The sequence below is a fragment of the Capra hircus genome, chromosome 11 (genome assembly GCF_001704415.2).
Source record: "Capra hircus breed San Clemente chromosome 11, ASM170441v1, whole genome shotgun sequence".
In the NCBI taxonomy this organism is placed as follows: Eukaryota; Metazoa; Chordata; class Mammalia; order Artiodactyla; family Bovidae; genus Capra; species Capra hircus.
Genome location: NC_030818.1, coordinates 92,484,792 through 92,508,574, shown reverse-complemented (window position 1 = coordinate 92,508,574; position 23,783 = coordinate 92,484,792). Strand labels below are relative to the sequence as shown.

General features: G+C 43.1%; 1 protein-coding gene across 1 annotated transcript in view; it reads left to right on the top strand.

Annotated features, from left to right (window-relative positions):
* Nucleotides 1–23,783, top strand: part of TTLL11 (tubulin tyrosine ligase like 11) — a 264,768-nt gene that overhangs the window by 67,787 nt on the left and 173,198 nt on the right. The gene's annotated exons all lie outside the window — the stretch shown is intronic.

Genomic DNA, 23,783 nt, shown 5'->3' with positions numbered 1-23,783 from the left:
CCCATTCCATATCCAAACACTTAAAAAAAAACAACTTGAAATGGTAATTTTGAAAAAGCAACTTTCTCTGAAATGGTGGTTACATGGATTTGTAGACATTTCTTAAAATTCTTCAAATTATTAACTTAAAATGGGAGCAATTGTTGTATGCAAATTACAGTTAATTAAAAAAATAAATTTTGGCTGGTCCCTATCCTTACCCCTCAATTTCCCACTTCTGTTGATCTGCTCAGACAATTGTCACTATGTGGAATACCTTTCTGTCCCATTTCTACAACTCATTATTTAAGTATTCTGCAAGGCTGAGTTTAAATGAGATACCAACTATGTCTTCAAAACCAGATAAGTGAGAGGAGCATTGCTGTCATCCCCAGAAGTCCCTCTGTGCCTTTTTTCTATCAATCCCCACAACCCCTAGTCCAGGTAACTGCTGATCTGCATTCTCATTATAGATTAGTATTGCCTGTTCAAGAAATTTACATAAATGGGATCATACAGTAGGTACTCTTTTTTTTTTTTTTTGAGAATTATGGTTTTGAGATTCATCCATGTTTGTTGTGTCAGTAGTTAGTATTTTTTATTGCTGAATAGTGTTACATGATGAATATACCCCAACTTATTTATCCATTCACCAATGGATGTTCATCTGGGTTTTTTCCAGTTTGGAGATATTATAAATAAAGCTGCCATGACTAATCATGTACAGGTCATTTTGTGAATCTATGTTTTCATTTCCCTTGGGTAAAACCTAAGAGTGGAATTACAGGATCATATGGTATGTGTGTGTTTAACTTTGTGAGAAATTGCAAAATTGTTTTCCAAAGTGGCTGGACCACTCTATACTCTCTCCAGCAGTGCGTGAATTCCATTTGTTCTGTGTTATTGCCAGTACTTGGTATAGTTAGTCTTTTGAATTTTATACACTCAGGTATAATTGTATAATTATATTAATACAATTGTATAATTGTATCTCTTTATGGTTTTAATTTACACCTCCCCAATGACTAGATATTGAGCATCTTTGCGCTGTGCTTTTGGGCCATGTGAATATCTTCCTTTGTTAGGTGTGTATTCAAACTTCTGCTCATTTTTTTAGCATTTTATTTTAAAGTTGTAGGTTCTTTCTATACAACTCTTTTGTATATGTATTGTGCTGTATATTAATATATTGTGAATATTTTCTCACACTTGGCTCTTCAGTCTTAACCTTGAATTTTCACTTTTTAATTCTGTCTTTGGAAGAGCAAATATTTTTAATTTTAAAAATTTATTTATTTTTAATTGGGGGATAATTACTTTACAATGTTGTATTGGTTTCCGCCAAACATCAACACGAATCAGCCATAGGCATACATATGTCCAGGCTTCCCAGGTGGCTCAGTGGTAAAGAATCCACCTGCCAGTGCAGCAGATGCGGGAGTTGTGGGTTCAGTCCCTGGGTGGAGAAGATGCCCTGGAGGAGGAAATGGCAACCCACTCCAGTATCCTTGCCTGGAGAGTCGCATGGACTGAGGAGCCCGGCAGGCTGCAGTCCCTGCGGTCACAAGGAGTCAGGCACGACTGAGCATGCGTGCAGCTGCACATGTCCCCTCCCTTGTGAACCTCCCTCCCAACTCCCACTCCATTCCGTCCCTCTAGGTTGTCACAGAGCACCGGATTTGAGCTCCTTGTTTTTAATTTCTATAACATTGAATGTATCAGTTCTTTCCTTTTATAGTTTGTGCTTCTTGCATGACGCCTAAGACACTCTCGCCTAACTAAAGGTTGTGAAAACTTTATGTTTTGTTTTTTCTAGAAGCTTTATACTTTTAGTTTTACATTTATGCCTGTGACCCATTTCAAGTTAGTTTTTGTGTACAGCATGAGATAAAAATCGAAGTTTACTTTTCCCATATGTATATTCAGTTGCTTCATCATTCCCTGCTGAAAGGATTTTCATTTTCCACATTGAATTACCTTGGCATCTTTGTAATGTTATGAGCTTCTCAATACAGTCTGTCAGCAGACACAGGATGTCAAGATGCCTTAATGCTGGTGATGTTAATTTTGATCACTTAGTTAAGGTAGTATCTACTAAGTTTCTCTCCTGTACAGATATGATTTTTTCCTTTGTAATCATTAAGTATCTTGTGGGGAGATATTTTGAGGCTGTGCAGATAGCTTGTTTGTCTCATACTTAAAAAAAAACAACAGCCCTAATTAAGGTACAGTTAAACTGAAAATATTTAAAGTGTGCAGTTTGATATGTTTTGATATATGTAAAAATGTGTAAAACCATCATCACAACCAAGATAATAAACATATCCATCACTCCAAACTGTTTTGTCATGTTCCATTGTAATCCTTTCGTTCTTCTCCTCCCTGCCCTCTACCTCCCATCGCCAGGCAACCGTGGATGTAATTTCAGTCAAGATTAGCTTGTACTTTCTAGAATTTTCTATAAATGGAATCATACAGAGATACTTTTCTGTATGTGTTTTGGGGGTGGGAGAGTCTGGCTTTTTTTTACTCAACCTAATTATTTTGAGATTCATCCTGTTGTAGTTTCATCAATAATTAATTCCTTATTAGTGAAAGTGAAAGTGTTAGGCCCTCAGTCATGTCTCACTCTTGCAACCCCATGAATAGTAGCCCACCAGGCTCCTCTGTCCATGGAATTCTCCAGGCAAGAATACTGAAGTGAGTAGCCATTCCCTTCTCCTGGAGATCTTCCTGACTCAGGGATCAAACCTGGCTCTCCTGCAATGCAGGCAGATTCTTTACCATCTGAGCCACCAGGGAAGTGCTCTTGTTAGTAAAGAGTATTCTATTAAATGTATTTACCACAGTTTGTTTACACCTTCAATTGCTGCTGAATATTTTTATTGATTCCATGTTTTGGATGTTACAGAATGTTACAAATAAATATACTATGAACATTCCTGTATAAGTGTTTGTGTAGACATATGTTTTAATTTCTTTTGAATAAAAGGTTAGAAATAGAATGTCTGGATCACAGAATAGGTGTCCACTTAATTTTAAAGAAATTACCAATTGTTTTCCAAAAAAGGTTGTGCCATTTTGTATTCCCAACGCAACATATGATAATTCTAATTCTTCTACATCCTTGCAAACACTTGGTAATAGTCAGTCTTTTTAATTTCAGCCATCCTGACAGGTGTGCAGTGGTTTCTCATTAGTTTTAATTTGTATTTCCCTAATTATTGAGGATTCTGTGCATCTGTTCATGTGCTTATTTGTCATCCAAATGTATACTTTGATGAAATATCTATTCACATCTTTCACTCATTTTAAGAATTGAGTTATTTTTACTGTTGAATTTTGAAAGTTCTTTGTATATTTTGAACACATGTGTTTATCAGCTATACCAATTACAAATATTTTCTCTCAGTTTGTACCTTGTCTTTTCATCCTTTTAATAGAATCTTTTGAAGAGCAAGTTCTAAAATCTGATGAATCAGTTGATTGACTTTTTCCTTTATGGATCATACTTTTGGTGTCATGTAGCAGGAATCTTTACCTGACCCAAGTTCACAAGATATACTCTTACGTTTGTGTCTACAAGTTTGTAGTTTTAAGTCTAGGTCTGTGATTTGTTTTGAGTTATTTTTTTAACATGATGTGACATATAGATTCACTTTTTTTTTTTAACATGATATCCAATAGCTTCAGAAACATTTGATGAGAATGCTAGCCTTTCCCCCCATTGCTTTTGCACTTACTTTGAAAATAGTCGCTCAAGTATGTGTGGGTATATTCCTGAATTCTCTATTCTATTCTGTCAATATGCATGTCAATCTTTAAGCCAATACCTCACTGTCAAACAAAGATGTTGCTAAAAAGAAAAAATAAAACTACAGACCAATATTCCTCATGAATATAGATTCGGACATACCAAATGAAATTTCAACAAGTCAAAGTCAGTCATATATAAGAAGGATAATATGTCACGACGAAGTAGAATTTGCCTTAGGAATACCTGCTTTGTTTAACATTTTAAAATCAATTTCTTTAACAGACATAGGCTATTCATATTATCTACTCTTGAATAAGCATTGACAGTTTGTATCTTTCAAGGAATTTGTCCTTTTTTTTTGTTTTCACTTTTATTTATCATAAAGTCCTCATAATGTTACCTTTTATCCTTTTACTATCTGCAGAAGTTTTACTGATGTCACTTCTAATTGCTAACATTTGTAATCTATGTTCTTTCTTTTTCCTCATCAGTGTGGGTAGAAATTTATCAGTTTTATTTACTTCCTTTGTTAGCTTTGTAGTTTTAATTCTTTTGGTTTTTTATTTTTTGGTGGTTCCTTTAGGATTTATGGTATGTATCTTTAACTTACGACAATCTATTTTTTAAATGCTACTCTGTCATTTAACTTATAGTATGAGAACATTATAATACTATACTCCCATCTTTCCATTCCTGGCTTTTGTGCTTTAATGTCATACATTTTACTTTTATACATATATTATAGACCCAACAATACATTATTATTATTTTTGTTTAAAAAATCTATTGTATTTTAAAGAGATTTAAATAACAACAAGAAAAAAATCATATATGTACTCATATGGTTACCATTTCCAGTGGTTTTTATTCCTTTATGTTCAGTTCAGTTCAGTCGCTCAGTCGTGTCCGACTCTTTGCAACCCCATAGACTGCAGCATGCCAGGCCTCCCTGTCCATCACCAACTCCCGGAGTTTACTCAAACTCATGTCCATTGAGTCAGTGATGCTATCCAACCATCTTATCCTCTGTCATCCCCTTCTCCTCTTGCCTTCAATTTTTCCCAGCATCAGGGTCTGTTCAAATGAGTCAGTTCTTGGCATCAGGTGGCCAAAGTATTGGAGTTTTTAGATTCACATTTCTGTTTGTATAATTTTTCTTTAGTCTAAAGAGTTTCCCTTAGTACTTTTTGTGTTAAGGAATCTTTTGGTGATGAATCCTTACAATGTTTGTGTTTGTTAAAGTTTATTTTGCTTTTGACTTTGAAAGATATTTTCTCTAGGTATAGAATTCTTGGTTGACATTTTTTTCTTTCAGTGCTTTTAATATATTACTCCTCTGTCTTCTTGCTTGTATTGCTTCTGACAAGAAATCTTTTTTCATTTTTATCTTTGATCTTCTTTATATAATGTGTCCTTTTTCTCCTGTTTTCATTGGTTTTTCTCTGCATTATGACTCATATTTCCTTGCTTCTTTTTGTGCCTGATAACTTTTAGCTGGATGCCAGATGTGGTGAATCTTACCTTATTGGGATGTTGAATATTTTTGTATTCTCATAAATATTCTTGAACTTTGTTGTGGGAGCCAATTAAGTTACATGGAAATAGGTTTGGAGTCTTGTTTTCAAAGTCTGCTAGGCAGGACTGGAGTAGTGCTCCATCTCAGGCTAGTTATCCCTCTCCACTGAGGCAAGAATCCTATGTGGACTCCACTCAGTACTCTGTGCATCATGGCATTTTTCAGTCTGGTTGGTAAAAACAGACACTACTGCAGGTTCTGTGTGGTTCCAGGCACTGTTGCCTCGAATCCTCTTTCGTTGGCCTCAGGTGGTCTCCACTCTTGCATGTGCTGATCTGTACTCAGCTAAATATACAAGGGAGACCCTCGGTGGACCTCCAGGTCTTGGTGGATCTCTCTTTGTGCAGAAGTCTCTCCAGTACTCTTCCCTAAGAACTCTGGCTGCCCTAATTTCCCTGACTCATAGTTTCATTTCCTCAACTCAGATTGTCCACTGGAGTTCTCTCTCTCTCTGTGCTACAGCTCAGAATCTCTCACAAGATAATAAACAGAGACAATCACATCGTTTGATGCCCATCTCTCAGCATCACTGTTCTTTGTTGCTTGGTGTCCCAGGGCCTTGAAAATCATTGTTTAATGTATTTTCTCCATTTTGGGGTTGTTTCAGGTGGGAGAAGCTAAAGGTACTTAGAAGAGGATCGTTCTCTAATATAAAGGAGGATTTCTTTGTCTTCTAAAATAGCACAGATTTAGAATCTGCTGATTCAGGGTCTGGCACAGGCAGAGTAACACTATAACCTCCGCCCCCCGCTCCTCCAATGCTGTTTACTGGAAAGCCCTGGCCCCGTGGTCGCTTATTCCTTACACGGTCCCAGGCAAGCCCCTCCTCTGTTCAGTCCCATTTCTCCATCTGCTGCTGTGTGGGGAAGTGCCTCTATAACTTCAGAATGGTGATGGCATTCAATGAATATTTGATGATGAAATGCTTTTTTGGTTGCAAACGTGATAAAACTCCTAACATTCTTATTTTAATATCTCATTTGTTTTAACACAAAACAAATGTATTCATATTAAGAATTCAAATAATATAAGATATATAAATTAAAAGTGGGAAAAGTGGGAAAATGTCCCTACCCTCAGAAATGGACATGTAGTGTGTAACCTTCCAGCCTTTCCTGTGTATAAATATACACTGTAACATGCACAGCCTTGTTTCTTTAACACATGGGATTATTCTCTTCTCTAGCCCACCTTTGCCCCACTGGATACGTTTGAGGCATCTTCCCATGTCACTACCACATAGTATTCCATTGTATGAATGCACCCTATCTTTTAAAAGCATTCCCCTGTTGATGAATGTGATGTAGTTCTCATATTTTTTGGTTCAACCTGAGGGGAACACTCTCCTACAGGTATTTTTATACACTTGCACCAGCATTTCCTTCAAATAGAAATCTCAAAATGGTATTGCTGCATTAAAGGGTATGTGCACTTACATTTGGGGCTTCCCAAGTGGCTCGATGGTCAAGGACCCGCCTACTAATGCAGGAGACCTATGTTCAATCCCTTGGTCAGGAAGATCCCCTGGAGGAGGGCATGGCAACCCACTCAGTATTCTTGCCTGGAGAATCCCAGGGACAGAGGAACCTGGCAGGCTACAATCTATAGGGTCACAGAGAGTCAGACATGACTGAAGTGACTTAGCACGCATGCACGCACACTTAAATTTATGACATGTAGGGTCAAACGTGAGGCTTCATTAACTGCACACTTTATTGTGAGGGTACACAGTGTCTTCCCAGTGCCTAGGAAGTGAGTCCTGAGAGGTGTGAGTGTGTATGGGGGGTTGCTGTGGAATTCCTGCCAACAACAGGAAGAGGTATGAGTAGTTGTAAAGCCTTCTAAAACCTGGCAATTTGTGGGTATTTTATTTCTCACACTAATTAGGATTAAATTAACTTTGTTCAAGAGAGGGGAGAGATCCACACTTCCCCCTGCCCAGCCCCACCCTGCAATCCGTTTGCAAAACCGGTACCCAAATACCATCAGCAGGCGGCACTAGGCAGAAGAAAGTAGGATTCTCAGTGGAAATTTTTGGGAAGTCTAGAGGAGGATGCTGGCTTTCTTTCCAATTTGCGCAGATGGCCAATAAAAAAAAAAAATCCTTGGAGTTTATTTTGCATATGGTCTTCCATCTGGGTATTTGAGAAAAGTACAGTTTTGTTATCACAACAGCATTTATTATGGCAAAGGAGTTTGCATTTCGTCGCAGAAGAATTTTTCAGCAAATCAAGCCCCCAAACCTGTCCAGTCATGTTTTGCAGTTTCTTGGAGGGAGCCAGAGAATATAGGGTCCTTCCATTTTCCTCTCTGGCTCCATCCTCAGTTAGCTTTTATTGATTCAGCTCCTTGAGGCTGAATCAAATGCATTCTTTGCAAAAAAAATCCCCCAGAGAACAATGTTCTCCGCTGGGTTTAGGAACTCTGAAAATGTGGAGTTGTAAGTGGGTCAGAGTCAAGGCGGAAAGAAAACCTGCAATGTGGAGCTGATATTACTTGTCCTGATTCCACGCTTATCAAAGAACCTGCTGGTGAGCTGATGACTTGAATCATTTCCCTTCATACACACGAGATGCTGATATGGCTGACTTTGGGCGACCTGATGGTTTGCCCAGAGGATGAAGCTTGACTCCTGCACCTGCTATGTAGAGCCCCTCCCACCTCTGCAGCCTTAGCTCGCACCATTTCTGGCCTCTTCCCTGGTTTCCTTCCATATTCGACTTTAAAACAAAAATGACTTATTTATTTTTGGCTGCGCTGGGTCTTTGTTGCTGCACGCAGGCTTTCTCTAGATGCTGCGAGCAGGGGCTGCTCTCTAGCTGTGGTGTGTGGGCTTTGCATTGAGGTGGCTTCTCCTGTTGCAGAGCTCCGGCTGTAGGACAGGCTGGCTTAAGTAGCTGTGCACTGGCTTAATTGCCCTGCAGCATGTGGATCTTCCTGGACCAGGTGCGGAACCTGTGTTTCCTGCACTGGCAGGCAGATTCTTAACCACTGGACCATCAGGGAAGTCCCATATTCAACTTTCATAGGCCCTTAGCAGCACCGTAGCCTCTGCTTCCTCTGTTCTCCCTGCGCCTGGAACACTTGCTCCCACCTCCAAGGCTGCCTTCTTTCACCTCACATGTTTTGCTAATTCTTCAGACCTCTGCTCATCTTTTACCTTCTCTATAAAGCCTACTCTGTGCCCCCCACAGCTGTGGGTATACTTTTGTTTTCCTCCTTTTTACGGTCCTTACGCCTGTCACACTGCTTAGTGACCACCCGTCTAATTATCTTTCTCTCCTGCTCTAAGGACCGCAAGAGCAGTGAGTAACTGGATTCATCTTATTTACCTTTGTGTGCCTGTTGCCTATCCCAGGGCCTGCACACAGCTGGAACTCAAGTATATTTGCTAAATTGAACTGCAGATTAATGTGCAGACACTCTGGTTTAAAAGTTTCGTCTCTCGTGACTTTAGTCATCAAGAGTTAGCTTCTCTGCAGCCAAGGGTATCAGCATGACCCAGCCTGTCAGCTTCACAGCTTCGCAGGCCTGACTTGAGCCGTGAAGAACTCACCAAAGTGATGCCAGCCAGTGAGGGCGTTGGGTGGTCAGTGATGCCCCTGTGATGTCCCAACCCCCACCCACATCCAGAGGTCTCATTCATCCTCAGCAATCTTGAGAGCTGACACAGAGGCCAGAATGCCTTCTGCTGGTGCAGCACGGCATCCTGGGAGGCTGAAGCAGTGGCCCAGGGTTGTGTGTAACTAGTGAAAGATGAGAGATGGAAGCCAGGGGACTCCAGCTGTCAGAAGAAGGCAGATGATTCAGGGCTGCTGGCAGAGACTCTGTAGGAGCCTTGTCTTCACCTCCCCGTCTGCTTCAAGTTTTATTTTCTTTGTTGCCCAGAATAGAACTTCACCTCCTGCTTAGATCTGTCCTGCTGTTCTTGTGCCCCCTCACTTAACAGCTCAATTTGTTTATTGGAGAAATGGTATCATCCGAAACTCAAGATGCTGCTCTTATCTGGACCTACATCCTTAGGTCGTGCTTGCCACAAAGTCCTTGTGAATAGCCCAGGAGAAAACTGGCATCTGTGCAGGGCTTTGCTGTTTGCCAAGTGCCTTTTATAGACTTGACCTTTTTTCCTCCTCACTCAATTTGGGGAGGTATCACTACCTCCGATTTGCAGATGAGAAAATAGAGATTCAGAATTGAAGGTACTTGCTCATGGTTGTACCATGACTCTATAACTGTTAGTCCCCTCAGATCTCTGACTTGGTTTCGTTCAAACATTTTCTGAGACCAGCTAGGTATGCTGGGGATACAAAAAAAGTTAGATGTATCCTTGCCTTTGTGATTTCTGATATAGAAGGGTGATCACTCATTCATTCACTCAGGCGTTTTTTGGGGTCTAGATCTCATTTTCTTTCCACTGCATCATGTTCTTATTCATCATTTTATTTATGAGGGAGCTGAAAATCAGAGGGCTAAGTAACTTGCTCAGAGTCACATGGCCTACAGGTATGTGTAGCCATGGCTGAGACCTATGTCTTCTGACTGTCCCAATTTCCTTTAATAAACAAATATATACTGATTATCTTTTATGGGTCCAGCACTGGTAGACTGGAGAGTCAAAGCTGAAAGTTGAGGGTCTCTGTTTAAAAGGGAGGGTTCTGCTTAACAGAGGAGATAGATGGTCCAAGCTGATAAAGACTGTGATGGAATTAAGTGCAAGGTGTTATGGAAACCAGAGTAACATGTAGTGGGAAAGATGGGGAAATGGAGGACATCAGGAAATGCTTCTATGTGATCCCTTAATGTGGGATGACATAAATGCTGGACCAGAGTCAGGACACCTGGGCTCAATTCCTGGCTCCTCTCTTTATTTTCCTTCCCCCCTCCAGCTTTATTGAGATGTAATTGACATAGAACATTGTGTAAGTTTAAGATGTACAACACGATGATTTGGTCCACATATATATTGTGAAATGATGGCCACAATAAGGTTAGTTAGCATATCCGTCACCTCCCATTATTACAGTTTTTTTTTTGTGGTGAGAATATTTAACATCTACTCTCCTAGCAATTTTCGGGTACCTAAGTAGTTAACTATAGTCACCACTCCGTACATTCGCTCCCCGGAACTTACTCATCTTATAACTGGAAGTTTGCATCTTTTGACCAACATCTGCCCATTTTCCTCATCCCCCAGCCCCTGGCAACCATTATTTTACTCTCTGTTTCTGTTAATTTGACTTTTTAAAATATTCCACATTTAAGTGACATCATCCAATATTTGTCTTTCTCACTATCTAAATGAAATAACACAATATTTGTATTATCTCACTTAGCATAATTCCCTCAAGGTCCATCCAGGTTGTTGCAAATAGAAGGATTTCCTTCTTTTTCGTGGCTGAACAATATTCCTCTATGTGTTTGGGGGGTGTGTGTATATGTACAAAACTCTAACAAGGATACATAGCTATACCTATATATCAGATTTTCTTTATCTGTTCACTCAATGAGTGACATTTAAGGCTGTTTTCATGTGTTGGTTACTGTGAATAGTGTTATAGTGAGCATGGTGATGCATGCAACCTTTTGAGATACTGATTCTAATTCATTCAGATATATACTCAGGAGTGGGATAGCTGAATCATATGATAGTTCTTTTTTTAAATTTTTTGAGGAACCTCTATACTATTTTCCGTAGTGACTATCAACTTACATTATCACCCGGAGGTGTGAGGTGGCCTCTCATTGTGGTTTCGATTTGTATTTCCTTGATGATTAGCTGAGCAGCTTCTCACATTCCTCTTGGCCACATGTATATCATTTGTTTGGAAAAATGTCTGTTCAAGTCCTCTGTCCATTTTAAAATTGGATTATTTGGGTTTTTTGTTTGTTTGCTTTGCTATTGAGTTCTATAAGTTCCTTATATAATTTGGATATTCATCACTCATCTGATATATGGTATGCAAATGTTTTCTCCCATTTCCTAGGTTGCCTTTTCATTTTATTATTATTATTTTTTATTTTTATTTTTTTTGCTGTGCAGAAGCTTTTTAGTTTGCTATATTTCCACTTGTTGATTTTTGCTTCTGTTACTTGTGCCTTTGGTGTCATATCCTGGTGCCACCCCTTAACTGGTTCTGGGAATCTGGCCAAATCATCTGTCTCCTCATCCCCGAGGCTTCTGTGCTTCCTCTGCAAGAGGAGATGATTGTACAGCATCTCTGGGTCCCTTCCAGTTTGAATCTTCTTTGATTCAGTGAGTATGGCTTTTCTGGACATCCATGAAACTCCCCGCTGGAGTTAACGTTCTGCACAAATTTTTGCTGCCCGGGTTTCAGTCGGCCTTATGTAGTCAATCATCTTCTTGCTAAAGCTGGCTCATTGTAGCCTGGGGTGTGAAGTGCAGCTGATGAAGGTGGACCTACAGTTGCTTCTGGACCTGCCCTTCAAGGCTGGCTGGGCCCCGCCCCGGGCCCTCTGGGCAGTGACAGTCCCCTTATCTGCACCCGCCCCCTCCGAGGAGAGTGACTGAAGCCATGTCTGCACCTTCCTTCCAGAGTCGTCCTGTGGTCTGGGCAAATATTGGCTAAGCCAAGACATCCTTCCTGTTGGTTCCCTCCAATGCCCATTCAGAAGGATTCACACCCGCCCAGGCTCTCACCCCTTGTGGGTATTTCTTTGGCTGGGGATTCCCTTCTTAAGCTCGTCTACTTGACAAATTCTTACTGAGTTTCCCTGTGTCAGAGGTGATGTCAACAAACCTCTGAAGACTTTTTCTGCTAAATCCCTTCCCCCTCCCTGCCCCCTCCCCTGCTGTCCTGACCCAGGGACCGTTCCTCTGAGCCTCAATTCTACCTCAGTGATGGGACCCCAAACTCAGCATTTTCTTTCAGTGTTCCTGGTTGAGAATGAGGCAAAGGTTTGGGGTCAGTATGGAACTAGGTTAAAACTCTTCTGTCATCACTTTCTCCGTATGTACCTTGGGTAAGTCAGTCCCTCTGAGCCTCGGTTTCCTTGCCTCGGTAGGCCAGAGAAATGCTATGAGAACCTTGTACCCCTCGGTGAATGGATCTCGACTTACCTGCTGCCCTGTTAGACTAGGGACCCCGGGGAGCTGGAACCTGGTTATGTTCATCTCCATCTCCCCAAAATCCAGCACAAAGAGGACCTGCAGGCATTTGAAATGAAGGAATGCTGAAAAAGGTTTTGCAGTCTTCAGACAGAAATTTAAGCTGGAACCAGGAATGCTTAGTTAGATAAAGCATTCTGGGTGTTTCTGGCTTATGGGAACTGTGGAAATGGACTTATTTTAATTTTTAATGAAAAATCTAGTCTTGAGACTAATTATCTCATTATTCAATGATAGATCATTTAGGAGAGGAAAAGAGCTAAGATTTTTCTTTGACAGAATGGCATCCCAGCTTGGCTTAACTTCCTTTTTCCCTTTAGCTTCCCCACCACCCCTCCCCTTCCCAAGACAGCCCTGCGCATTAATACTGTTTAAGAGTAGAAGCTCTATTGCCTAATTTTCTAAACTTCAATCGGGCCCCCAGTGCATGTAGCGTTTTAAATCACAGCTGTTATAATCTTGCTGCTTTGCAATACTGATCCGTTATGTGGAGTTTTACAATGCATATGATCATTAGCGCGCCGTTGCCTTAATGTGTTTCCCCCCGCCCCCCCTCTAATGGCAAGCTTTACAGAAAAAAATAAAAGTGAAAGAGGTAAACATTTTTCTGGGAGTCTATTTTAAAGGTCAAGAAAACCCTGCTTCCCAAAGCGAGTAAAAGGTTATCTCTCACCCTTCAATTTCTGTCCTTTCATTTCTTTCTGCAAAAGTTGTGGGTGATGTCCCCTTCATCACTTGAGTCAAGATGTCTAATTTTCTACAAGAAAATGGTGGAGTCAGTCTTGACTTCAGAGCCTGTTTCAAAGGGAAATTATGAAAATTGCTCTTGCCTGTACCTTCTTTCCTCATCTCCAAAGAAATGAAAAAAAAAAAAAAAAAAAAAAACACTCCCTCCTGCTCTTTCGCTCCACTTCCTTTCTGTATAATTGCTTCTTAGAGGAGTCCTGATGAAAGGAGAGGCAAAGGAGAGATTCGCATTTAGAAAGGGGCTGTAATCGAATTCTCTGGCCTCGTTAATAAAACCACTCTCTTGTCCTTTCCTGTCACCCAAACATGCCCCCCTGCTTCCCCCCTCCTTCTGAAATTACCCCCCTACACTTTCTAGAAGCATCAGAAGAGTGAGATACAAGCATTTCTTTGGCTGAGATGGATCAAACTAACAGTGTTTCTCTATCCTCTTGGACCTAAAGGCACCTTTCTATTTTTGTTAATGTCTTATTTTGATGAATTTCAGGCTTACTGGAAAATTGTAAGAATGATACAAAGAATTTTCATACATCCTTCACTCGACCCCAAATGTTAACGTTTTTCCACATTTACGTTCCCTTTCTCTCCCTCTCCTCTTTGAGAAGAAGTTGCATATCATGTCCCTTTATCCCTAAACTCTCCTACGTGACTTTCCTCCATAAAAGAGTGTTTTCTTACATGACCACAGTGTAATTATCAACATTGTGAAATGAGTATTAAACCGAGGCTATCAGGTAGTCTAATCACATCCAGAATTTATGCGGGTTTGGACCATCGTCCCACTGGTGTGTGGCACCAGAAAGTCCCTCATCACACGTTTCATCTCTTTGTCGTATCTGGTTGGCCTCCCGGAAGCTGGAAGAGCTTCTTTGTCTCTCTGTGCGTTTCATGACATGGGCATTTTTGACGAGTGCAGGTTAATTACTGAGCAGGCTGCCCCTCCGTCTGGGTTTGTCTGGGGCTTCCTCGTGGTTACAGGGGATATGCGTGTTCAGCAGGGCCAGTGCAGAAGCAGTGCTGTGTTTTTCTCAGGGGTATCATCTCTGGGGGTGCATGATGTCAGCGTGTCTTATTACTGGTGATGTTAACTTCAATTGTTTGGTTAAGGCGGTATCTGCCAGATTTCCACTGAAAATTTACTCTTCTCTCTCTTTCTAATAATGTGAATATCTTGTGGGAAGATGCTTTAAGACTGCCTACTATGCTATTACTCCTCAAACTTTCACATCTACTTTTAACCTCTATTAATGATCCTTGCTTGAATCAGTTATTGTGATGGTTGGCAGATGGTGATTATCTAATTCCATCATTCCTTCAACACTTGTTAGTGGAGTTTCTACTGTAGGGAAGAACTTGACCTTCTCATTTATTTACGTATGCAGCCTATTGGAGAAGGCAATGGCACCCCACTCCAGTACTCTCGCCTGGAAAACCCCATGGACGGAGGAGCCTGGTAGGCTGCAGTCCATGGGGTTGCTAAAAGTCAAACACAACTGACTGACTTCACTTTCACTTTTCGCTTTCATGCACTGGAGAAGGAAATGGCAACCCACTCCAGTGTTCTTGCCTGGAGAATCCCAGGGATGGGGGAGCCTGGTGGACTGCTGTCTATGGGGTCACACAGAGTTGGACACGACTGAAGTGACTTAGCAGCAGCAGCAGCAGCCTATTAGTGTGGACTTGTGGAATCTTATTTTATTGAATGGATTGCAATCCTTTACTATTGTTATTTATTTCGATGTTCAAATTATCCAAGATTTGGCCAGTGGACTCCTGTGTCCTTTCAGCAGTCCCTGTGACTCTCTCTCTCTTTTTTTGGGGGGGGGGGTTGTGCTGGGTCACCAGTCCCCGTGACTCTCTCTCTCTTTTTTTTGGGGGGGGGGGTTGTGCTGGTTCAGCAGTCCCCGTGACTCTCTCTTTTTTGGGGGGGTTGTGCTGGGTCAGCATCCCCATGACTCTCTCTCTCTTTTTTGGGGGGGTTGTGCTGGGTCAGCAGTCCCCGTGACTCTCTGTCTTTTTTGGGAGGGGTTGTGCTGGGTCAGCAGTCCCCGTGACTCTCTGTCTGTTTTGGGAGGGGGTTGTGCTGGGTCTTTATTGCAGCACGTGAGCTTCTCGAGTTGCAGCGCACAGACTTAGTTGCCCTCCAGCATGTTGAGTCTTAGTTCCCTGTCCAGGGATTGAACCTGCATCCCCTGCATTGGAAGGCGAGTTCTTTACCACTGCCCCCCCAGGGAAGTGTCCCTCCCTGTCACTCTTTTGAGCACTTTTTTACTTTTGCCCCAAAAAGATGCTCCAGGCTTTTCTTCTGTTTCCCCCACAGCAGGCTTGAAATCATCCAGATCTCCAAGGAGCCAGCCCTAGTTTCTTCTGGTGGGTGCTGAGTGTGCTTGCTGCTACAGCGTTGTTATTCCAACACCCTTTTCCTTTTATAAAAAATATTTTGTGACATCCCCTTTACTATCCTGAAATGAAATACAATCAACCTACGCATATAGAAAAAAACAATCAAACTCCCCCTAAATAATTCTCTAAAACAGAAAATAAGGAAAAGTTCTATATGTCATACATTTTAATGAGTAAATACTTTGGCACCGTTACACTCAACAACATAAGGAAGTGATCAGATGCTTGGATCTACCTGTAGTGAATACATTTGGATATAAGAAAATAAGACAATCTGATCAAACATAACTGCTCTCTCCCCTGTTCTCCCTCTGTGTATGTATGTATGTGTATATATATATATCTCAGTTCAGTTCAGTCACTCAGTCGTGTCTGACTCTTTGCAAACACATGGACATATATATATATATATATATATATATACATACATACATACATACATACAGTGGTAAAGAATCCACCTGCCAATGCAGGAGACACAGGACACTTGGGTTTGATTCCTGAGTCAGGGAGATCCCCTGGAGTAGGAAATGGCAACACACTCCAGTGTTTCCAGTATTCTTGCCTGGAGAATCCCACGGACAGAGAAGCCTGGTGGGCTACAATCCATAGGGTCGCAGAGTCCAAGCACACAAACATGCATATATATATTTGAGATTTCCTAATGTTTGACATTTCAAGCTATTTTTCATAAGGAATCACTGCACATTGTGTGGGTGACTCAGATACCATAAGCCACCAAGTCATCAGTAAATAATGAAAAACTCTTGACAAAATACCAGGAAAAAAAAAAAAAGAGGGCAAAGTATAATTTTCCCTCTGTTTACATGAACGTTGCCTCCCTGGAAAATTCTGATGCTCCATTTAAATTGTGTGGAAAATTCTTTGGTTTGATGTGACCTGGAGCTGGGGTCTCAGGTCTCTTCATGTCCGCTGTAAATAGATCTTTCTCTTCCCAACTGCCCCCGTGCACTGTGGCGGGCCTGCCCCTGCCCACCCAATGCCAGCGACACTCTGTGCTCACTGTGGTAAGCAAACACGCTCCTGGAAATTCCCCAAGCCCTCCCTAGGTGGCAGCACCAGCCTCATTTAGAACCGTGGGTCCATCTCTAGGGAACAGAAACACTTTCATCCCTCTTCCTTCAAACATAAATCCTGCTATATTGCTTGAAGGTGTTTAATTTTTTGAACAGTTTCCAGAATTACGTCTACATTACATCTTCCATGATTCCCACCTTGAAATAAGGAGGACCCTGATAGGATCCTCTGCCTGGGTAGGGAAGTGGCCTCAGCTCACTGCCTCCGGCGTTCAAAGCCAGCATGCAGGAGGGTGTCGGTGGGAGGAAGGAGGGTCTGTGCCCTCTGAGGGCACAGCCCCATGCTGCTGGCAGTCTCATAATAACCCTTGCTTATCAGAGTGTGGAGGGAGAAAGCTGGTAGCCCTAAGCAGACAGAGACCTCCACTGCACAGGTGAAGAAACTGAGGCCCGGAGAGGGAAGGCACCTTGGCCAAGTCACACCACACATCAGAGATACTGATTAGGCCTAGAGCTGAGGAAATTGGTACCAAAGAACCACAGGGATCAGAAAGGACCTGAGGGAACTTTCCCGCTGCACCCTTCTGGGTGAATCCCCTCTGTGCCTGGATAGGTTATCATCTTCAGAAACGGGCAGTTTGATATTTTTCTAGGTGGTTCATGCCACCTTGTGACTGTTCTAGGATTTAAAACATTCCTAAATTTAGACCTTTTCTTTTTAATAAGTACTAAAGCCATGAAATTAAAAGACACTCCTTGGAAGGAAAGTTATGACCAACCTAGATAGCATATTCAAAAGCAGAGACATTATTTTGCCAACAGAGGTCTGTCTAGTCAAGGCTATGGTTTTTCCAGTGGTCATGTATGGATGTGAGAGTTGGACTGTGAAGAAGGCTGAGAGCCAAAAAATTGATGCGTTTGAACTGTGGTGTTGGAGAAGACTCTTAAGAGTCCCATGGACTCCAAGGAGATCCAACCAGTCCATTCTAAAGGAGATCAGTCCTGGGTGTTCTTTGGAAGGAATGATGCTAAAGCTGAAACTCCAGTACTTTGGCCACCTCATGCAACGAGTTGACTCATTGGAAAAGTCTCTGATGCTGGGAGGGATTGGGGGCAGGAGGAGAAGGGGATGACAGAGGATGAGATGGCTGGATGGCATCACTGACTCGATGGATGTGGGTTGGTGAACTCCGGGTGTTGGTGATGGACAGGGAGGCCTGGCGTGCTGCGATTCATGGGGTCGCAAAGAGTCGGACACTGAGCGGCTGAACTGAACTGAACGGAAAGGATTATTTCCAGTTTTATGTTGTTCTGGTTCTGGAGCGTCTTCCTTTCTGTGGCTGCATCAGGCCTTAGTCGCAGCATGCAGGACCTTTGTCGGGACACACAGACTCAGTAGTTGTGGTGCACGGGCTTCATTGCCCCGTGGCAGGTGGGATCTTCCAGGATCAGGGATCAAACTCATGTCCCCTGCATCAGAAGGTGGATTCTTAACCCCTGGACCACCAGAGAAGTCTCGTGAGTTAAAGCTTTTCTACCTCCCTGCCCCCACTGGATACAGTTGGCCCCTCGTGGTCCCATGGAACATGTATGTTCCCTATAGACCCTATGACAGCCTTTCTGAAATTTCAGAACGGTGCCCATGTCTGCTGAGCTCTCGGCCTCTGGCATTGTGCTCAGCACTGAGATGATTGTGGTGAACATGCTGGACGTAGTTCTCGTCCTCACGTCACTTTTAGCGTAGTAGGAAGGCAGGTATAGTACACAAGTAGGGACGGACGGACTGGGGCTGAATACCTCCGCTCCCCTTTCCAAAGTGGCCCAGTGGAAGAGCTTGCATTCTGAAGCCGGCCACACCTGCAGTGATGCCGTTCACAGCTACACATGTGGCCTTGAATTATTTCCATGAAATTCAGACAATGACTGCCCTGGGGCTATTGGTCGATGAACATGAGATAGAGGGCTAAATAAGAATGCCACGAAGCACCTGGCAGGAGATGCTCAAGAGATGGTCACTTCTTTCTCTTATTCTTTCCTTTCCCACTGTGTAACATGCTTGAAGTAACTTCTAGATCTTTAGGCAGGGCTTAAGGCTTGGAATAAAACGATTTATCAGAGTAAAGCCAATCAGACTTATCTCTGCTGCTCCTGACCTTTGTTAGATAACCGTGGGATACTTCCAGAATGATACAGGCAAAACGCAGACCAAGAGATGATGCCTATTTGGATTCAAGTCGAAGGCAAAAAAGTAGATGGACTCTCAGATTAACTGTTGTACGTTTAATGTTGTAATACGTGTTGACTCCTGTCACCCTTGATTAACGTCACCATATCACCATATCTCATACATTGGAACTATAGTCGGGGGACTTCCCTGGTGGTCCAGTGGCTAAGACTCCACACTTCCAATGCAGGAGACTGGGTTTCCATCCCTGGTCAGGGAACTAGATCCCACATGCCACAGCTAGGACCTGGTGCAGCCAAATGAAAAAAAATTACAGTCAGTCCACATTATTAATCTGAATATATGTGAGCTCCTCCGGTGTTCTCCAAGTACGCTATAATTTTTAAAGTGTTCTCTGGTCACTAGAGTCTGGGAAATCCTGGATCAGAGAGGTTTATTCTAACCCCCACTTGATGGGTGAAGATATTTATGCTCCAGTGTTGGAAACCCTACTATTTCTTAGACGTAAGTCTCTGGGCTATTTAGTTTATGGGATTGTATCCTGAGATCCTGAAAAGCTGTTGTGTTGAGGTTGCAGGGTAGCTGTCCTGACTTCATGGGTCATAGGTGAGGCCTCCCCTGGAGAGGGTGGCCTTTTCAAGGTCACCATCAGGGGATCTGTTGGCCGAGCCTCCAAGGAACCTGGCTGTGCTCCTAGGTCATGAGAAGACACTGTCTTCTGCCAGCTGAGGGCCCATGGAAGAGCCCTGTCATGCTGGGATGAGAGTGTCTGTAAACAGAATGATCTGGTAGCTCGTCTTTGTGTTTATTTCCCTCCTCTCTCCGACTCATTAATAAAGTCTTTGAGAGGCTGGTGGCATCTGGGCTTCGGGGGAGCTGAGGAGGGTTAGAGCCCACATTTGGTTCAGAGCACTAAGGGGGATGAAACTCCCCTCTTGTCCATGGTGGGGACAGTGACTTGTGAGATATCCCCAAGGGGAAGGTGGATTTGGGGGAACAGTCAGGAGAGCTTGTTCCTGCCTCCACCACCCCTCTATGGCTCATGACAGAAGCAGGGAAGTTTCCCACCAAGGTCAGGAAGGGGGCATCGGGCCAACAGTGCCAGGAACCCATCCAAGAGCTTAACCAAAGGTCCCGTTGTCCAGGCCACCTGGTATACCAGTGAAGTAAAGAGGGAAGGGAAATGGTATTTATTTAAGGAAAAGTGGCTTGCGGAAGGGGCACAGTAAGAGTTTCTTTGTAAAACTCCACCCAGCTTGCCTTCCAACCATCAGGCTCACTTAGAGTGCCGCAGCACTGCAGAGTGATCAAAGGTGTGTAAAAGTAATTCCTTACATGTCAACACCATCACACTTCTCCTTGAAATTTAAACCCATGGCTGAAATCCTGGGGCTTGCAGGAGGTCTCCATCTCACTCTCTTAGTGTGAGCGATCAGGCCTTCCCGGGCAGGCACTTGGCTGCCAGGCCAAGTTCTCAGAGGAGACTGGCTTCTTGGTTGGTTTCCATTCAGCACGCTTCCGGTGGAGTCAGCACCGACCCGGCAGCATCAGCAACTCACTGCTGTCCGTGGCCAACCAGCCACCCCGAGCCCGGTGGACCCAGCGACAGACTGTGCCATGGGGACTTCAGGAAGCAAGCGCCCAGGCTTGTGGCCCGGGTCCCTGGAGTCATCTCAGGCTTCCCTGCCTCCCCACCCTTGCTCTTTACTGTTTTTCCCTCCTGATGTTTTGACACCGCTTCCCGACTGTGATTCACAGGGCTCTTGACTTCTCTGAACCGCAGACCTTTTATTTAAACAATACACAATCATGTACGTACACAAAAGATACTAAAGACTAAAACAAACAAAAAATAAAAATATTTGGGGTGAAATGGGTGAAGGTGGTCAAAAGTATAAGCTTTCAATGATAAAATAAGTAAGTCCCAGGGATATCATGTACAGCATGGTGACTGTAGTGAATAATACTCTGTATAGTATATTAATTTTTTATTTTATTTTTTAAACTTTTTATTTTGTGTTGGCGTGTAGCCGATTAACAAACAATGTTGTGACAGTTTCAGATGAATGGTGAAGGGACTCAGCCATGTATTGTATATTTAGAAGTTGCTGAGAGAGTATATCTTAAAAATTTCATCCCAAGGGGATAATGTTTTTAATTATGTAAGGTGGAAGGTGTTGGCTAGACTTATTGTGGTGATCATCTTGCAATATATGCAAAAATTAAGTCATTATGTGGTGGCTCAGACGGTAAAGAATCTACCTGAAATGCAGGAGACCTGGGCTCAATCTCTGGGTTGGGAAGATCCCCTAGAGGAGGGCATGGCAACCCACTGCAGTATTCTTGCTTAGAGAATCTCATGGACAGAGGAGCCTGGTAGGTTATAGTCCATGGGGTGGCGAAGTGTCGGAGACGACTGAATGACTAACACTTAACTTACGCTGTACTACCTGGAAGCTAATACAGTGTCGTGCGTGCGTGCTAAGTCACTTCAGTCGTGTCTGACTCTTTGAGACCGAATGGACTGTAGCCCCCCAGGCTCCTTTGCCCATGGGATTCTCTAGGTAAGAATATTGGAGTGGGTTGCCATGCCCTCCTCCAGGGGAGCTTCCTGACCCAGGGATGGAAACTGCGTCTCCTCCGTCTCTTGCACTGGCAGGCAAGTTCATTACCACTAGCGCCCCCTGGGAAGCCCAATATAATGTTGCATGTGATTATATTTTAATTTTTAAGAAGCTTATAAGCCTATGGTGTTTCCAGTAGTCATGTATGGATGTAAGAGTTGGACTGTAAAGAAGGCTGAGTGCCAAAGAATTGATGCTTTTGAACTGTGGTGTTAGAGAAGACTCTTGAGAGTTTCTTGGACTGCAAGGAGATCCAACCAGTCCATCCTAAAGGACATCAGGCCTGAATATTCATTGGAAGGACTGATGCTGAAGCTGAAGCTCCAATACTTTGGCCACCGATGCAAAGAACTGACTCATTGGAAAAGACCCTGATGCTGGGAAAGATTGAAGGTGGGAGGAGAAGGGGACAACAGAGGACGAGATGGTTGGATGGCATCACCGACATGATGGACATGAGTTTGAGTAAACTCTGGGAGTTGGTGATGGACAGGGAGGCCTGGCATGCTGCAGTCCATGGGGTCACAAAGAGTCAGACACTGCTGAGCGACTGAACTGAACTGAAGAAGTGATAGCTCATAAAGTGAAAATTTGATCATCCTACCCTCTTAAAAATAGTAATAGTGAATACTTGCATAGCACTTAGGGTTTCGTCAGTGGCAGAGTGGTAAAGAGTCTGTCTGCAGTGCTGGAGACTCAGGAGATGCGACTTTGATCCGTGGGTTGGGAAGATCCCCTGGAGGAGGAAATGGCAACCCCCTCCAGTATTCCTGCCAGGAAAATCCCATAGACAGAGGAGCCTGGCAGTGTAGAGTCCATGGAGTCATAAAAAGTCAGACACAATTGAGCATGTGCATGCACGTGGCACTTACTGTATGCCCAGCACCTTTACATATAACTCATTCAGTCCTCAAAACATCCCCATCATATGGATGGGGTAAATATATTATCCCCATCACATTCTTGAGGAAAATGAGGCAGAGAATGTAGATGTGTTGCCCCAAAACACAAAAAGATTAAAAAAAAAATCAAAAAGAAAAATCAATATCCATAGATTTCTCATAGCATGGTTGTGAAATTAGGTAAAATAATTAATGTAAAGCATATAGTAAGTGCTCATAAATGGTCGTTTGTTGTTGTTCTTTAGTTGCTAAGTCATGTCCAACTCTTTGCAACCCCCTGGACTGTAGCCCACCAGGCTTCTCTGTCCATGGGATTCTCCAGGCAAGAATACTTGAGTGGGTTGCCACTTCCTTCTCCAGGGGATCTTCCCAACCCAGGGATTGAAACCATGTCTCCTGCATTGCAGGCAGATTCCTTACCACTGAGCCACCCGGAAAGCCCAGTATGGTAGTCATTAATATATTATTATTAATTATATTTTAAAATGTTAAGTGGTGAGCTTTCCTCTAAGAACTGGTATATGAATCCTGCAAGATGGTACAGTTTAGCAGAGAGAAGTATAGCCTTTGGGGATGTGAATCCACACCTGGGTTCAGATCCTGAGCCCCCCAGGGTACAACTTCTTTGACCTTGGGGAAATAACTTACCCTCTAAGTCCCAGTTTCCTTACCTGCAATAGGGGGGCGATAATAGCATTAATATTAGTTTGGACCATATGAAATTGCTGGTGTCCATATGGCTGTTTTTGACCTATAAAAATAGCTATTTTCTTATGCTGTAATGCCTGATTTATGGGGTTGCTTGTAAGGACTGAAGAGGGTACACGGGACCACTCAGGATGGAGCCTGTATTGCCAGGCCTCAGGTGACTTAGCAAGCTCTTCCAGTATTACAGGTGAGGAATGTGCAAGGCATTGAGGTCTGAATGATGTGTAAAGGAATCAGAGTTGGGGGACTACATGGGATGGGCAATGTGGAGGAAGGTAGGTGCTAGGGACTCCCAGGTTTCCAGCTAGGGGACATGGTACCACTTACTGATGCAGGAAGCACAGGAGGCGTAGATGTGAGGAGAGAGGCAAAGGGTTAGTATTGGCCACGTGGAATTTGTGATGCCTGTGGAGACGTCTAATTCTATGGGGCTGGAGCCCATGGACAGAGTCAGGAGTCACCCGCATCCAGGGCGTATGGAACGGAAGTCCTGGGCACAGCAGAGATCACCCAGCGTGAGCATTTAAAGTCCTATTTCCTGTGATCCCGGACCAAACAGAACCACACTGAACAAAGTGAGAGGGTGAGTCGAGTTCCAAAGAGGTTCCCTTCTGGGTGAGGACAGGACGGGGCAGGAAAACCTAGAGAGGCGGGAGTCACGTTCTCTGCCCTGGAGGAATGAGCGGTTGAGTTAACTCAGCCTCTTTTTTGAGGGTCTTGGAGTGTGTAGGGGAGACCT